The sequence below is a fragment of the Falco naumanni genome, chromosome 6, assembly GCF_017639655.2.
Source record: "Falco naumanni isolate bFalNau1 chromosome 6, bFalNau1.pat, whole genome shotgun sequence".
In the NCBI taxonomy this organism is placed as follows: domain Eukaryota; kingdom Metazoa; phylum Chordata; class Aves; order Falconiformes; family Falconidae; genus Falco; species Falco naumanni.
In genome coordinates, this window is record NC_054059.1 from 43,419,901 (window position 1) to 43,437,710 (window position 17,810).

The 17,810-nt window shown below is 39.6% G+C and overlaps 1 protein-coding gene across 3 annotated transcripts in view; it reads left to right on the forward strand.

Annotated features, from left to right (window-relative positions):
• Positions 1–17,810, forward strand: part of GRM1 (glutamate metabotropic receptor 1) — a 197,724-nt gene that overhangs the window by 19,878 nt on the left and 160,036 nt on the right. The window lies entirely within an intron of this gene.

Genomic DNA, 17,810 nt, shown 5'->3' on the forward strand with positions numbered 1-17,810 from the left:
TTTTTTTTCCTTTTTCTTTTTCTTTTCTTTTTTTTCTTTTCTGAATTTCCCAGCTTCCAGTGTTTCTTTGTTACCTTTTGAACTCCCATACCACAAACTAGCCAAATGGCATAATTTCCCTTTTTCCAAGACAGGAAGGCCAGTTCATATCTAAGCAAAGAATGTGGCTGGGGGGACTTACTGGGAGAGGCAGAGGAAGGCACAGTTCTGCTGCCCAGTTTGTCTCTGCTTAGTCTGGCAGGCAGGGCTGCTTGGTGTCATTAAGGGCAAGAGATGACATATGAGGCAGTAGCTGCTGCTGCTGCTCTGGTAGTGACAACTCCTGAGGTTGAGGAGGTCAGGGCTCCCAGCCTCCATATGTCCAGAACAGCCAGGAGCAATCAACCTGCTGCTCCAGTGCTTTCACCCAGCTGAAAAAAATCCTTTTTTTTAACATTTAATGATTAACATTGCCGTTCTATATTTTAAGAATTCTCAGAGGCATTGTAGAAGCCTGCAACTCTCAATTTTTTCAGCAATCATTTGCTTGAGCCTCTGTTTTTTTAAAAATAAAATAAATAGAAATTCAGTCCAGATAATTTCAGGCTCTTTTTAAAAGGGGCACCATTTAAAAATGTGGGTGTAAGTTAATAAGAAGTTGAATTTCTCAAAAAGCACCGACCTAAGATTAGGGCAGGCAAACTACTTAGCTAAAAATGGAAATCCTTATACAAAAGTACTATATCAGTAACCATCAGCCAAAATAACCCCTTTTTAGGGGTCAGAAAAAAGAATACAATGATATACCTTTCACTTTAGCAGACTTTCACACATTTTCATCCCAGGGCCCCTCCTCCCTTCTGCTCATGATTTTGACAAACTTTTGAGCCAGCTCCAGTGACATAGCTCCCCGTGTAGCAGATGGCTGTTTCTGTGTGTGTTCAAAAGATGGCAAATCTCTGATGGTGTTGCTCAGAAGGATTGCCCAGTCAACATTTGGGGCACTTGAGTCATTGTTGTGCCTTTAGCTGTGCCTACAGTTGTGTTTTGCATTGAAGAAAGCCATATTTTGTTTCTCAAGGACTGTAAGTACAGCAGATATCTCAGGGGAAATGTCTATTCCCATTGTAGTGTATTGACAGATCTCCACTCTATAAGAAAAGAAAGAAAAACAGTCATTTGTGATTAAATAAATTTTTTTCACAGCACCCCATAGGTAAGAGAGAAAATAGTTCATCCCCCTCTTGTATCTGCGTACATGAACATACAGAAGTGCTTCAGATGTTTTTTGTTGACATATGGTTTTGTGTTCAATTATCTGTGCTAATACGGATATCCACTCAAAATACAACATTATTTAGGAGGGAGGAAAAGAACAACAAATCCACTCAAATTAAGTCATCAAGATGAAAATATCTTGCAGAGATGTCAAGAAATGTTAAGAAAACTTAAAAGCTTTCTGCTTTTGACTTCCTTTAGATTTGTTAGATTAGAGTGCAGGCATCATGTCAGAAGAGCGGCAGTGCTTGTGAGAGAGCATTTATCAAGTGCTAACAAGAGGAGGAAGGGAAATTGAAATGCCATTACAATCTTATTCTTCATTAAAAGTGAAGTACTACATTTCCAACTAATTCATTTTGACAGATGATAATCTGACAGAATTGACATCTATAACAAAATGTGACTATAGTGGATGCAATACAGGAAGTGATGTTTCAAGGTTTTTTTTTTTCCTAGCACTATGATGTTAATGTAGTAGATAATTCAGATTTGGGCTTCTTTAATCTCTTAAATCCATTTATCTTTGATCATCAGTATTTTTTGTTATAGGCAGATATCTACCCACAAAACCAACAAAACCATTAGCTTCTTAGACTGTAAGGAAAATGAAGTAATTACCTGATCAACATTGCCAAGGGAAAATAGCGTCCGAACTCTTTTCCCAGGCAATGTGTGAGGAGGCATTTTAAAGCATGACTTTTTTAACAGCCTTTTCTCTCCCAAGTTGGATTTTTTTTTTCATTGGAAATGCAACATTATTTTGTTATAACTGTTGATGAGATTTAAGAGAGAATGGAGTGCTAAGCGGGGAACTCTTGCAAGTTACTTTCTTGTGAAACTTCAGTTATGGTTTTCTTTGGGATATAGGGTTGAAAACAAGGCTGGCAGTCATGTTCCGACAAGATATTGCAGAGGTATTTCAGCAATGTATTCCAGATATAATTATTAGTCATAATGTTTCTTTGCTAGTTATTGAGATAGACCCTAATGTGCGACTGAGAAGTGCCGAGTGAAGTAGTCACAACAGGATTTAAGTCCCAACAAAGGTCCTGCTGTTCCTGAACTTTTCTTTAGATGTTACGATGAGGCTTCTCTAACACTCACTGAGTGAAAGTGATTCCAAGGAAAGCATCAACCAGAACTACTTTTAGCAAGAAGTACATGGCAAAAAGACACAAAGCCATTGCACTAGTTAAGAGGTCAATGAATGCTTCTGTGAAGAGAGGTGGTGCTCCCTGGGCAGGTATATAGCAGTATGCCACCAAACTTGGTCCCAGTGCCACTGAGAACCTAGCTACTCTGTTGTCTTTCTGAGTGTGGTTTTTTTGCCCACAACTGAACAATGAATAATCTCAGGGAGCAGTGAACAGAGAGCACAAAAAAATCATCAGTTATGGTTCCTTTGGCTGCAGACCACTATGCAATAAATTATTTCAAAAGGTTCCTGTATATTAGTTTAGTAAATAGTTGGCCTGGTTTTCCTTTTTTAATAATTGAAGTTAATTGCCAGACGATGTCTTAAAAATACTGTCTTTAAATATGATCTTTAAACAAGAAGTTAAATTTATCTCTAGCAGAGTCTAGCAATTTAAATTTTTTATCAGATTCTCTTTTGTTTGCTTTCTAATCTCTTCATTTCATTTTTAGCATGTCTTATTGGTTTGATACGCCCCCTTTGTAAGCTAAGGAAGATGCAATAAGTTTGGAAATATTGCCGTTCTATATTTTAAGAATTCTCAGAGGCATTGTACAAGCCTGCAACTCTCAATTTTTTCAGCAATCATTTGCTTGAGCCTCTGTTTTTTTAAAAATAAAATAAATAGAAATTCAGTCCAGATAATTTCAGGCTCTTTTTAAAAGGGGAACCATTTAAAAATGTGGGTGTAAGTTAATAAGAAGTTGAATTTCTCAAAAAGCACCGACCTAAGATTAGGGCAGGCAAACTAGCTAAAAATGGAAATCCTTATGCAAAAGTACTATACCAGTAGCCATCAGCCAAAATAACCCCTTTTCAGGGGTCAGAAAAAAGAATACAATGATATACTTTTCATTTTAGCAAACTTCGAAAATTTCTTGCTGGGCGCTTTGTCTTTTCTGATTCCTTGGTAATCTAGCCTTGGTTGCTTCACTTACTAATAAGATGTATTTGATGGTCCTCCAGAGTTCAGTAACAATTTCTGGGGGTTTTAAACTGGTTTTGGGTTTTCCTACTCCATACACTGTGTTTTCTAAAAATTATTTTATCTCAGATGAGATAATCAGTTTACCTCCAAGGCTCTGAGAAGCCTATGAGCATGCCTAGTCAACTACACATTTTTGCTTTTAGACATGGCCCCTTTGTAACTATTCTGGCAACACAGCCTCCTTGTCCAAGCACTCAAAGAGTATATAGGGGAATGCTGGAACCAAGAAAGGCAAAAGTTAGAAGACAAGTATTGCTGACGTTTATTAAAATCTCCAGACTTACACAACTTTCATCTCTTGGCCTTTCTCTGTGTCAAGTTGCAACAACATTTAAAAAAATGTCAAAAATATAAGCCACAAGTGCCTGTTTTTGCACTTGTGTATGCATGCAACTCCTGATTCAATCATTGAAATCTGCATCCTCTAAATAGTAGATTTTGGCCCTCACTGTGTCAGTTTAGCATGCTTTCCAACAGCATATGGATAGCCAAGTTAACAAAGCTGAAAATTTAGGTCTGCCTAAAGCATCTCCTCATAGTATGTTAATATGCATAACCATATGCTTTTCTGAGTATATTAAAACATGGACTGATGTATGTGATAAGACTGTAGTTCCTTTGAAAATGCCATAGCAATGTGGGATATGTTTTTAAGAATAAAATTAATCTCAGACACAAAATCTCATACACATAAAAAACATCTAACCACCGAACCATCTAGCAAATGTCCAAAAGCTGTATATGTTCATACAAATTTTGTCTATGATTTTGAGGTTCTTTGTTGCTAAAGATTTTGCAGGAATGAGCTTGGTCACAGTTGGACCAGTAATTCCTGTCATCAGGCTGACATTTCAAGAGCAGATTTCTGCATTTGTACTCAACCTCCCAGATGCACCAGAACCACAACCACCCTCCCATGTGTGGGGCTGCAGTGACAGTGGAAGAGAGGCCTTTGCATTTGCAGAATAGTCAGGGCCAGACAGTCCTTGGTGAGCACCTTTCACTCTCTGTCCATCTGGGAGAGTAACGGCTTGGAATGATTTACTTTGCATTGTTCATGGAAGCTGTGCATTTTGCATACATGAGGGAGCTTCTTATCTCCTTATTCCTCTGGGTAAGCAACCTAGGGGATTTGAACTGAATCCATAAAGGAAGTATGCTGAAATCTGTGACAACAGTCTTTACATGATTTTATTTATCACTAGCAGTCTTTTCTCCCTCCCTTCCCATGAATGTTTTGTCCGTGCAACCAGGAAGTCTTGAGCAGGATCCTGACAGCACCAAAGGAAATGAGCAGCAGCTAATTTCAATATTACCTTCGGAGGCTTCTAACATTTTCAAAGGAGATAGAGAAAAATTTGCATTCAGGCCATATTTTAAATAAAACCACTGTTCACTATTTATTGAACACATGGATGGTCAAAAGTATAGCAGCATTTTAGAAACAGAAATCCTGCTGTTAATGAAACTGCTAAACACTTTCTGCGCCGTCTAATTCCTTTAGCATGTAAGTGGGATTTGCCCAGTCCCTGAGCATCTCTGCTTTCATGTAGTGCAGACTCACAGATGCCCTGAACTTCCCTTTTCCAAGCAGCTGTGCGTTTGCTTCTGTATATGGTCATGTACAAAGGTATCACTTGTTTAATCTAAGGCAAATGTCATTTACTTAAAGGTACCTTCTAGGATCACTGCATCATGATCAACTTCTCAGATAGGCAAGTGCATGCAAACCATACAAGCAAACTGTTCAGTTGCATGAAAAATAGTGCTGAGAAAGAAAACATTTAAAATTAATAAAAGGGACATATCAGTACCATCCAAAGTGGTATGTGACCGGCTTATCTCTTAGTTGTGTCTTAAGAAGAATTGTTAATTTATTCCTACAACAGAATGGGAAGCGTCAAGGTGTTCTATGTTCCCTTGGTGAAATAATGGTAACAATCATAAAATCTAACTTAAATCTCTTGATTACTATGGAGATTATGTGGGACTTGTGAAAAGGACTACTAGGTTTCACTTAAGTGCAGAAATGCTTTGCTGGAGAGAGAAAGAGTTTATGTGAGACCTCAGTGGTATACAGACTTTGCAGCGACTTCTGCACTGCTCTTTTTTTTTTCTCTAAGAAAGCCCATTTCTCCTGCCCAGCTGTTTAACACTTTTATGAACCTTTTAAGAGCTTGGTGTCATAAATAGCCTCACTGTTTTATGTTGTCCTTTTAACACTTGGGCAGCTTAACACCTATGCTTAATACCTATTTGTTCTTCTGAAGATTAACAGCAATTAAATTAATTAAAAGAAATAATTAAATTTTCAGCCCATCTGAAAAAAAAAGAAAGAGAGGGAAAGAAAGAAATTAAATTGTCTGGTGTAATTAGAAACTGAAAATTTGTTTATTTTTGATCTCACATGTTTTGGTATCAGCACCAATTCAGTTGATTGTATTTGGATTAGATACAAGAAGCAGTTGATATCTGGCCTGAAAACATTCAACGTGTCTGAAGGATTCAGCATCTTCTCACTCTGTGTTGCTTACATCTTGTCACAGAACATTATGTTATTTTGTACCAGAGGCATGTTATTGATGTTAGGTTATACAATACCAAAACAGGATTTGTAGTGTCTTGTGCTTTTGGATCATACCCCCATGGTGCTCAGTCAGGACTTTGGGGACTGATTTTCCAACACTCCCAGTTGTAGAAGTACATATTTTGAACTGCTATACTCTTTGTCAAAAGTAGAACATGTTGCTGGAGAGCAATACATGGAGTATTTTAGTGTGCAGTTCAGATCTACCACACTCGCTGTCACAAGATCAAGAGGCATCCATGTAGTTTTTTATTGATTCAATCAAGGCAGAAATGTAGAACACCCTGAAAAGCACCATCGCTTCTCTAAACGCGTGATGGAGACCCTCATCAAAAGCCCTGGCATGGGGGGCTATTCTGTCTCACAGTGCTGCAGCAACCACACAGGCTGGCTGAGGAGCCCCCGTTTTCACCAAGATCACTTCTGCACAGCTGCTGATGGATTTTTTCTGGCTCCCACAGCTGTGAGATCAGAGCCAGCCGCATTGATGCTGCCCTTTGGCTGCTGTCGAGGCTGAAAACCTTGCTTCTATGCTGCCAGCAAAGTGCCAAAGCTGAGGCTGGTAGGCCACCCAAATCTGCCTCGCAGTCTGCCATCTCACAGCCTGCTTTGGCAGCAGTTAATTATAATGTTCCTGGAGAGCTTGTACGCAGCAAACTGCAGAAGCATAGCTGTCTTGCCCTCAGTAGCTGCTGTATGTGGATGAGCTTATCACAGGCCCTGCCTCAGCTTCTTCTCCCATTTCCCACCCGCCATCTGGGGTCACCCACCTCTCCCTGCTCTCCCTCTCCCCTCCTTTCCGCCGAGTTCCCATGTGAATACACCGGACAAGGCCTGGCAGAGACGCCGGCCCTGCCGCCAGCCCTGGGAGCGAGGGCAGCCCAGCTGCCGGGGCACCAGCTTCCGCCTGGCGGGGCCTGCAGCCCCGCTCTGCCCAGTCTGCACGGCCTGTCACCGCCGCCCCCTCTGCTTGCCCCCTTTCACTGGTGCCCGGTTTCTCTGAGTGTTTTGGCACTCACAGGTCCAATTTGGAAGAAGATGAGGTGGTTGGGAGCAAGCATGGCTGTGCCCGTCTTCCCTGGCGCTTGCAGAGGGCTGTGGTTATTCCTTGGGCCTTTGGCTGAGGGCCGTTCCCTTCCCGCAGCACATCTCCCCAGCAGGGTTTCTTGAGGACTGAGCAGCTGAAGCCATGCTGGGATGACGTGCTCGGGTTCAGAGTTGGGGACAGGAGACTGCTGGGACCTTCTGGATGACCACACAACTTGTGAGTACCCAGATGTCATTTTCCTCAGGAGCTATCTGTAAGCCAACAGAGCTGTGAGCATGATGTGACAAAACTGTGATGTCTGGGGAAAAAACCCCAATCTTTTAGTCTTTCTCCATGAACTGTCTTTTCTTGTTTCTTAACCCAGCAAAGGGTCCTTCTCTTCTCCCTCCAACGAGCCGTTTTACAGGTCTGGGTAGCAGTGTTGCATAGATCTCCCCAAGGAGGCACGGTGCATGAGGAACCATGTCCAGAGAAATAAAAGGGCCTCTTGCCCCCCCGGCCTTCCTGGCTCGGCCCAGAGAGCCTGGGAGCTGGCCTGGGAGCGCTCCTGGCTGCGGGTGCTGGTGCGGGGGAACACACACACACGGGGGCTGCCTGAGGCATCACCCCTGAGGTGCAGCCCGGCAAAGCTGTATGGACACAGGACCAATGCCCTTCTCGGCTGGCGTGCAACGCGCTGGTGGATGGAGTCGGTTGCTCCTGACTCATGGGGGCAGATAATGGCTGTTATCTGTTTTGTGAAATAGTTTTGGAACAGCTGTAACAGTTTTGTTGTTTTTGGGCTTGGCTAACTCAATACCTATGCTCAGTCCCAGCCTGTGCTTCTGTAGCTTCATGGCAATTCAAAGAAAATGAACTCTTCATTTTGCTCTTAATTCACAAGCAGTGTTTTTAAGTGCTCTCCAATATCTTAAGTTTTTGGGCTTATCACTTTGTCCTACTTGCATTTAGGCAATATTTATCTATCTCACAAGTCTGCCCTTCTAAAGTTCACTCTTTTATTACATTACCTCAGTACGAGCTATGCAAAGTAACCTAATAATTTGCTCTCTGTTTGTGCTAATCCAGTTTTTACACTCATTTCCTGTACTAGCTCTGCCTGGATTCTCAGCATTAAGCCACCTTTTCATGTGCAGATACTCTGATAGCCTGTGAGGAAAGGTATTTCAAACATTTCACCAATCAGCATCACATACGCCTTTTAACACTGTGTAATTCAAGCATTTATATTGTGTTAATCCTTGAGGTTATGAACTCAATTGGGAATGTCAGCATGAACCATCCAAAATTAGGATTTGATTTTTTTGTTTGTTTTGTTTTGAATTTATTCCTGTCAGTCTCAAATCCTACAAACACTTGTGCTGTTTAACTTTTCTGCTCTAAGTCTTTAAAGCATCACTATGAGTATTCAAGTCACCATCTGTGACAGTGTGTGCAGAACTGAGACTTCAGTTTAGGGGCGATTGGAAATATTTTGACTAAATGCTTTTTGGAGCGGGGGGTGTTACTGAAAAAATACTTACAAAGTTAAATTCAATTTTTTGAAAATGTTGATTGTGTAAAAATGAAAGACTTTTGTTTAGATACATTTTATTTTTGCTTATGTATTCCAGTTCTCTTTTTCTAGGCCCTGTTCTTAAATTGTTAAAAATGTGGGTTTGCTTCTTATCTCTAGCTTTCAGACTCAACATCTATACCTTTCTGGCTTGCTTTCTTTCTTGTATCAGTCCAAGAGGCAGAATAGTTTAATATGTTATTCTGTGTTTCTTCCAGCTGTGATGACATAATTGATTACAGATGATTGGTCATAATAGTAAAAATCAAAAGTAGGCTGTACGTGAGGGTAGGCAGTTCAGATAACATTAGGAAATTACATTTATTTTTATCAGAATCTTTAATAGACACATAAGGTAAAGCAGCGACTGTCTTTCTTAAACATAAATGAAAACACAATTCTTTCTGAAATCATGTAATTTTCTTCTGAATAATAAGATTTAAAATATCCAGGGATTTGATAAAGCATACATCAAAAAGTCTATCTTCTAATTTGCAACAAAACCCAGCAGTATATTCCATTTAGATGAACAGATTCACTGGTGACGGATAAGCTATGATTAGTTATGTTTTTTTAGACAGAAGACTAAGATTTATTACTTAGATGTTATTCCAAACCTGATATAATTCACGTCTAGAGCTGTGGCTCACATAAAAAGTATTGGTGTCTAAACATCATATGTAAGCCAAAATTGCCCTAAAGGCCATGAATATTTAGCTCTGGGGTTATAGTTCAGGTCAGTAGCTTTTTGGATATTTGTTTCCAAAATGTGTGTTAACAGACAGTAAGGAATGAAATTCAATAATTTGTTTTGCCCTCTTAAGAATTAATTAACATTTTATAGTTAGCTGCTGAATTCAAGGACTTCAGTGGGAATAGGTCCAAACACTAACTTCTCTTAATGAGAAAATAAGTAGAAAATACACTTCAAAAAGTAATCTAATTTCTAACATACTTTCCAGATACCCCCTAAAGCCATTGATAATGTAGGTTATCAGGAAGCGTTCCTGGTCTTGATAACACTTTATGAAGTATCTCATGATGTTTGTCCCTCTTAAGTCCCAGCCCATGCAAATATATGATTTGTGAGTATATTGGTTCACAAAAATAAAATAGCCATTTTTAATTCTCAGAATTTTAGGGAAAAGTCAGAAACTGATTGCTCTTTGCCCTCAGGTTCAGAAACCAGATAACCTGTAGAAATATGTTCTTAAATTTCCATTCATTCCATTATGTTCAAACCTTCATTTATAGTAGGGTACTTGTGTGCATGATTTTTGATTGCTCAGTCTTGTGCTTGAAATGTAAGCTAATCTAATTGCATAACTGCCAAAGCATGAGCAGAACTGAGCATATAGTTAATTCCCATATGTCTGCTCATATTAGAAGGAAAAAAAAAAGAATATTGTTCTACTTTGATGTCCCTTCTGGGTATTCTTTCTATAACTGTTTTTGTAAATGATTTTACTGACAGTAACATTCACAGCAAACATTAAAAAAAAAATTATTCATACAAAAGTGTTGAAAACATATTCTTCTTTACTTTCTCTAACCTCATCAAGAAACATTAAAAAAATCTCTGACTTTTTGTTCAACCAATGAATGGAACTAACTAACAGTGATCTTAGGCATCACTAGATTGTTTTTAATCCATTATGAATAGAACTAGAAACTCCATACTGATAAGTAATGAAACTCCATACTGATAAGTAATGAACAGAAAGACTAAGTTCAGCAAGTAAATTTGTTAACAAGTACTGTATATCAGCTAGGGTTGGAGCTGAAATAGTTTCTTTAGCATATAGAATTCTAAAGCTCTTTGTTAGACACATAATAAATAAGCACTGGATGTACTCTTTGAATACATTTAGAAAAAAAGTTGGCATAAGATCACATTTTGGCATTTCTTTTATTAGGATAGTGTCATTTAGCACTAATACTCTCATTACTTCAGGACTGACTTCACCTGTGCTTGTATTTCTGACAAGAATATCAATTAGTTGTTCAAGATGATGCACCTGCCTCATTCAGGATGAAGACTTAAATATAACCACTTCAGTCAGTAGCAGTTTTACTTTCATTTGGGTCTTCTTCACTGAGACAATACATCGCTATGGTGAGCTGTTGGCAAAATGCCTATACTAAATGCCTATACTTTGTAGTTAATGACAAAAAGTAATCTAACATTTAATAAAATTATGTGGATTTTCTTATTTGAAATATAGTTTCATTTCTTTGGAAAAGAGCTGGAGAGGGACTTTTTACAAGGGCATGTGGTGATAGGACAAGGGCCCATGGCTTTAAATTGAAAAAGGGTAGATTTAGATTGGCTATTAGTAAGAAATTCTCTACTGTGAGGGTGGTGAGGCACTGGAACAGGTTGCCCAGAGAAGCTGTGGATGCCCCATCCCTGGCACTGCTCAAGGCCAGGCTGGATGCGACTTTGAGCGACCTGGTCTAGTGGAAGGTGTTCCTGCCCATGGCAGGGGGTTGAAACTAGATGGTCTTTAAGGTCTCCTTCCAACCCCTAGCATTCTATGGTTCTTTGAAAAGCTGGATTATGGTAGGAGCATTGTATTGTTTAATGGTTATAACAATTATCTAAACTCGCTCTTTCATCTTCTGTTTCTATTTTTGCCTTTGTATGCAGTTTTACTTGACCTCAGAAAATGAAAAAGCTAGTCTGGTCTCACCAGCTCACTTTCTGCATTTCTAGAAGGGCCTTAACTTCTGGAGAAAATAGGCTGTAAGCACAGATGGCGGAGGTCTGTAATATACCAAAGATGACTCAGTTCATTAATGCATCCTTCTGGCTTTTGTAAGGCTAGAGTGCAGTTGCTTGGAAATCTCTGGTAAACACAGAAAACTTTGCTAAGGTAGTTTGGAAGAAGACATAGTGTTTACAGTGCTATTTAAATTTCTAATGAGTTTCTCTTTCCACAATTAAAGGACAGTGAGACCTCCACCCAATGCAGTCTGTCCAGTAATGTCAAGAGAAATGCAAGGGAAATGCTGACTTCCACCGAGCCATGAGCTGGCCTGGGAGGCAAGCTGGTGGTGGTAAGATCTGTGACCCCTACAAGTCATAGCAGGTTAAATGCAACTTTAGAACTGAGGAGCTGGGTGGCTGGACCTGCTCTGAGCAATTGAGAGCAGTGGACAGTCCAGCTGGTCTCTAGGAGAGGAGTACCTGTAGTGAGTATCTGTGACATTCAACCTATATTAAACTGTCCTTAGTGGTTAACGTTGGTAGGACTTGTTCCTCTCTTCTTTAAAGCCATTGTACTTAGAGAAATTAAAATAGCTACTTTAACATTCTTTGTAAAGCATTTCCCCCCTTATTTATCTGCAAACTACTTAGAATTAAGTAAGACGTAAAGTTTTCCATTTAAGCTTTGCAGTTAGACTGGGATTTTAGGTTTGGTGAAGTTTTTTCTTTTGGTATTTTCTCCACTGTTTTGTCCTGCCTGATAACAGAACTGGAGCCCATGTCCATGCAGTATTCTTCTAGTAAAGTGGCCAGTTCTTTAAGGTTTGTGAAGTGCTTTCATAGCCTAACTCTCCTGCTTTGAAGTTGTCCCTTAAAAACACCTGAAGTGAGATACACTCAGTGAAGAAAGAAAATTATGTTAGGAAAGCTATCTGAACTCTGAAAAGAAACTGTGTGGTAAAGGGCCTTAGGTGGTAAAGTCAACATTAAGTGAAGAGGGACGGAAACACAAATCCTATATGGAATAACAGATAAGTGGTAAAATGCAGCCCCTCCTGACATCACTGTGATTTTAGCCTTGAAAAAGATATTCTGGGGAAACATGGGAGTGTTTGATCTTTGCCCTTTCCACAGTGACAGAGAATTCTGGCAGAGGAGGGACGGTGTCAGTCCAATGGTCCTGGAAGTTGTGTGGCACCAGAGCTGCTTTCTATGAGTGTAGTATTTATGTTCAGGATATACAAAAATAACACACAGGGGCAGATCCATTTCTACAACTTTTCGGTTTTTGTTGGTCTGTTACATTTAGGGAATAAACGTGGACTTTGTCTTTTATTTTTAACTCTCTCAATCAAAGGTATGGACAAATGGATGTAAGTGGTTGAAGTATTACAGTGTAGAAAGTGACAGCTTATTATCTGAGACACATTAGCTGATTATGTATGTGCTCCCAACCTGTTACTAACATACTAGATTAAATCTGATGTTTGATGTTCTTAATTTTAGTTTGCAATGAAATAAGAGTATGCATATGATTATTTAATATGGTTCAACTGATAAGAAAGGTATTAAAACGAGAGAAATCAATAATTTTTTTATTAACTGACCCTATTCAAAGTTGCCCTTTGTGGCATAGGGAAACATAGGATGCTGTAGGAGAGAAAACCGGCACTCTTTATTTGCCTTTTTTTTTATTTTATTTTTTTATTTTTTTATCTGTTCAGTGGTCCAAAACCTTCCAGTTTTCCCAGACTTGCATTTGACAACCGTACAGTTACTGTCATATTTAAAATTATCACTAGTTTTTACAGATGAGTTATTGCAACATATCTGGAAGTACCTTAATAATCAAATCATGTACTTGCCCTGCTCATCCCAAATAATCTGGTTTTGCAGTAGAGAAGCTCTTGAGTAGTTATTCCTTGCTGTTATGTCATGCAGTGCTCTTGTTCTCCTCTTATTTTTTCTCTGCCAAAAAGTAGTTAATGAGCTGAGGAAACTAGATGTTTTATAGTCAATCAATACTGAACAGTGAAACAAACTTCATACCTCCAGCAATGTATCTGGGAGAGGCGAACAAAGAAATCACGATGTTGAAAGAGGAAAGAGGAAGACAGGGAATAGTTTCTCATTTGTTATTTGTGAGAAGAAGGACCTTCCTGCAACATGACTTGCTTCTGTAGTACCCTGCAGTGAAGGTAGATTTTGTGGTTTTCTTACTGGTGCACTTCCTGCACTGTGTGATTGCAGGGTATACGGTGTTTTTTGCGTGTTCACTTTTCATCTAGATTGTGGTTACTGCTGCTGTTTAGAGGAATAAATGCAGCAAATGAGCCCCTAATGGCAAGGAATAGGTGACCTCACCTGAGGGTATTGCTCATGGCCTAGGTAGGTGAAGTATCTCTTGCTCCCTGACTTTTGTTATTTAAGTGTGTTGGAACATTCTTCCAGGCACAATCCTCTGCTCTGGGTTTTGTTGTTGTTTCTGTAGGTGTGTCTCTGAAGGAGTCCTTAAACAAGGAGTTGATATTTCCTATTGCCTAAAAGCAGAGTGAGAGGGAACAGTCTTAGTCTTCCTCTTCAGCATGACGCACACCCCCTCCCCCCACCTATATTTCAAGGGGATGTTCTCTGCAGCACAAATAACGATTCATATTTCCTTATGCTGCCCCACAAATAATCCCTGTCCTTGAATGAAAATGGACATTGATTTATGCAGGACACACTGTTGTTGTTATAAGCCCCCTGAAAACACACCACTTTCCATCATACGGCTTGGGAAGCCCACACAGCTAATCTGTGCCTCCCTTAAGAAGGCAGTCTCCGGGATTCTCATAAGCACCTCATTGCTGAGGCTACATTTCTGCTCCATTTCATAAATGAAAAATAGATTATTCTCTTGACAAAGAGAATGGGGATAAATTTGCCAAAAAGCTACAATAAAAGGGAGAACATAAACCTTTTAGATGGAGCTCATGGGTTCTGCTCCCCACACTGCTCAAGTGTTAGTACAAGCAAGTAGTGTTAATTCCAGTGTAGCTGTGGCACAAATGTAATACTTGCTGACTCACAGGAGCAATTTGTGAGGCTAAATTTTTAGTAATTTCTTCTTTTGTCTGTCTTCTGTTCATCAAGAGAACATCTTTGATTTTTACTACAGTATGTTAATGTTTGTATAAAGATATTTAATACAGGGAATGCAATGAATGAGAATAATTCCCACTACATGTAGCTCTCACCAGCACCTTCAGATATGTGGATCCTCTCAGGAAGGCCTTATCAAGGATTTTTAGAGTGGCGAAGCAAAGCTGTCTTTGGCACTGAGAGAAAAGTGTCATGAAAATCCTCTTAGTAAAATTGGAGCCATGATAGGGTTAGAATTTACTTTTATGCTGCTGTACAGGCTGTGCTAGAAGCATATAAGGAAAACATCTGGCTCTCTGATTAGGGTCCAAGTTGAACAGAGCTAAAAAGAAGAGAAAAAAATTGTTTAAAATTAGCAAGGTATTGTTGGGCTCAAAGTATGTTACTGGCTCATGTAATTTTGGGTACAGGTCAGAATGACAATCAGTTGTCTGTAGCCTCAGAATAACAAATACTTTTGCTTTTCCCAGTTGATCCTGGTAGCAAAAGGCAGTTGCAGATAAGATTGCACCTTTTCTTCAATGGCTTTTTCAAAAGAAAAGTGGTCCTCAGCCCATGGCCCTGTTGGAACTTTTCACTGCCTACCATCTCATGCAGATTTTTTTCATTACACTTTTGCCCTCTCAGCTACTGCATATGTGTGGATTGAAAGTGGATGTACACACCAAGCTGGTACAGATGGATGTGTTCTTGGCTGTTGCACAGAATTAATTAGTGCTTTCTATTCTATATATGCCCTTACATTGTGCGTACCTTGGTAGCTGGGTGCATTGAACAATGTATCTAACAGCTGTCACATGTTCATTTTCTGCCTGGTCCTTTCCCCTGAAGGGGGAAGGTGTGCAGTGTGCTGCCTTGCATTGGGAGCATGGCAAATGGACTCTGAGAGGACCTCCTGGGTCATCAAGTCTCATCTCTGGCTGTTGCAGACATCTACATTACATAATGCTCTTGCGAGCTGAGCAAGCTGCAGTCTAACATCATATTTCTTTTTTTGTGCTGCTATTGGAAAGCTGTTTCACTGCTTTCATATAAGGGTTAGAAATCTTTCCTTTTCAGCTTCAGATTGTTTCTGCCTTCTCTTTTGCTTATTTCATCTTGTGTCGATGTTGCTTTTGATATTGATTAGCTTTCTGCCTTCTAGGCTATCGCACTTACTGAATTTGTAGACAACAGTCTTACTTCCTCATAGCTTGTATTTTGGTAGGCTGTTGTACTGTCAGTACAGATGTGACTACGTTTGAGATAATTGTTACTCCATCAAAATTAAAGCTGAGAAAAATCATTCCAAGTGGATTTAATTTTTCATTTCTTGAAATCATTAACTTGAATTACAGCAGAGTTAGTCCTGTACTGATATATGAGAAAATGCCACCCCGCCTTAATATCTGGGTAGGAAACCTACCACATTTGTTTTCTAATATGCATTGCCTAAATATCTAAAAAGATTCAGTTTAGTCCCCTGGCTCACCTTAGGTAAGACTTTAAGAATGATTCTACTGGTTTCAAATGAGTCTGTGTTGCGCAAAGTTCCACATGAAATTGGGAAATATATCCTAATTTCCTTCCAAAGCATAAGGTGCTTGCTAATGGCAAGTCAGTGATGAGGCTGTCCTGCCTCAGTCTGGGACTTGAGCCAAGTCATAAAAGCACTGCAGCTCAAACTGCCCAGCCTCAGGTCCTGGGGTAAATCCCTTGGTGACTGCAGGTTATGGCCTATAAATACATGGAAATATCTCCACACGTGTCATTCTCAGCTTAAAACAAACACCGTACAATTTACCCAAGCACAGGGTCTTGGGATGGGGCTGCAGTTCTGAGCCCATGCTGGGGGCTGCTTGGTGGTGTGCTCCCACTAGGCACAGCTCTTCCTCTCTTATCCCCTCCCCGCAGCCATGCAGGGCCAAGGCATTGCTCTGTTCCTGATCTGGAGTATGCCTGGCTCAGACAAAAAAGCAGACTGACCTGGTTGCTGTATCAGGCATTGAGTCACAGACTGGAAAAGAGGCCATTCTGCTGTGCTGTAATTTTGAGAGAAACTAGTTCAGTGCAAAAGGCTGGGGAACTTGTGTTTTTTGTTTGACACTACAACTGGCACGTTTAGCTGCGTCCTAGTATGACTATGACTGCCATAGTGTGTCTGCATAATGTGTCTGATCTGCAGGAAATGATCCACACTTCTGGAAAATGCACTTATTTCTACTGGATTTATAAAGAATGCCTGAACTGCCTCTTGCTGAATTTTCTCTCTGGTGGCTACACCTTTTGAGTAGTTGTGATTTTTTTGTGGAGGAAGTTAGGCTGATTCAGAAGTGTTCCTCTTTGCAATTTGCTATTTCAAACTATAGCTACAAAGGGGGAAGGTGGACCTCTTCCGTCATCCCTTGCTTAGAAATGTTTGGGTCTAGAAGTGTTCAGCATATCTGATGCTACTCCCTCAATAAATTAAGTAATCATTATGGATGTGGATAGCATAAAATAATGCTTTTCTTTTTGAACCATTTCTTGTTGATGTTAATAGATGTTTTTTTTGCAATCCATCTGCTCCTCTTGCCTGATTGATGTTCATCATTTATCCTGTGCTCATGGCAGGCATGAAATATTCAAAGAAAACTTGAGATTTCACCTGTCTCCATAGCTGAAGGCAGTCTGAGTTTTGTAAAGCTGTTTATTTGGCTTCCTAAACTTATAAATAGAAATGTGAAGAGAATTTGAAAATCAGCTTTGATATTGTCTGGGCCACAAAAGTTCAAATATTTCTAGATTAGGAAGAGTTATTTCTGAAGTTCTTACAGATAGCAAGTCTCCTATTTGAAGAGAAACATCAAGCCTAAATTTTAAGTGTCATGAAGGTCAGTCCTATTAGTGCAAGTGGCTTTCAAAATGCTAACAGATCAATGTGTTTTACATTTTCATCCATCTTTCATTCACTTTTATGAGAGTGGACCACATGTGGGACAGAATAGCTTGTAATAAAATCCTTTTTTCTCTTTTTGTGACTGTATTCTATGATTAGGGCAACTGTGATTTTTTCCATAGAAATGTTAATAAAACTTTATTCTTACTGTCTGAGCTGTTTCTGTCCCCATCTCTACTTATCCATCCTTTCTTTGCCTTCAATATTCACTGGTAAATCAATGTAAGAAAAGAAACTTGCAGTCTCCAGGTCAGTTAAGACCTACTGATAAACAGGCAGCTTGTTGCTGTTGCTCCACTGAACTCTGTTTACTTTGGTGGATCTCCTTTGCTCTTCCTTCTGCTAATACTAGTTGATTTTTTTTTAATTATTTTTTTAAGGAAAACGATCCTTTCCCATCACAGAC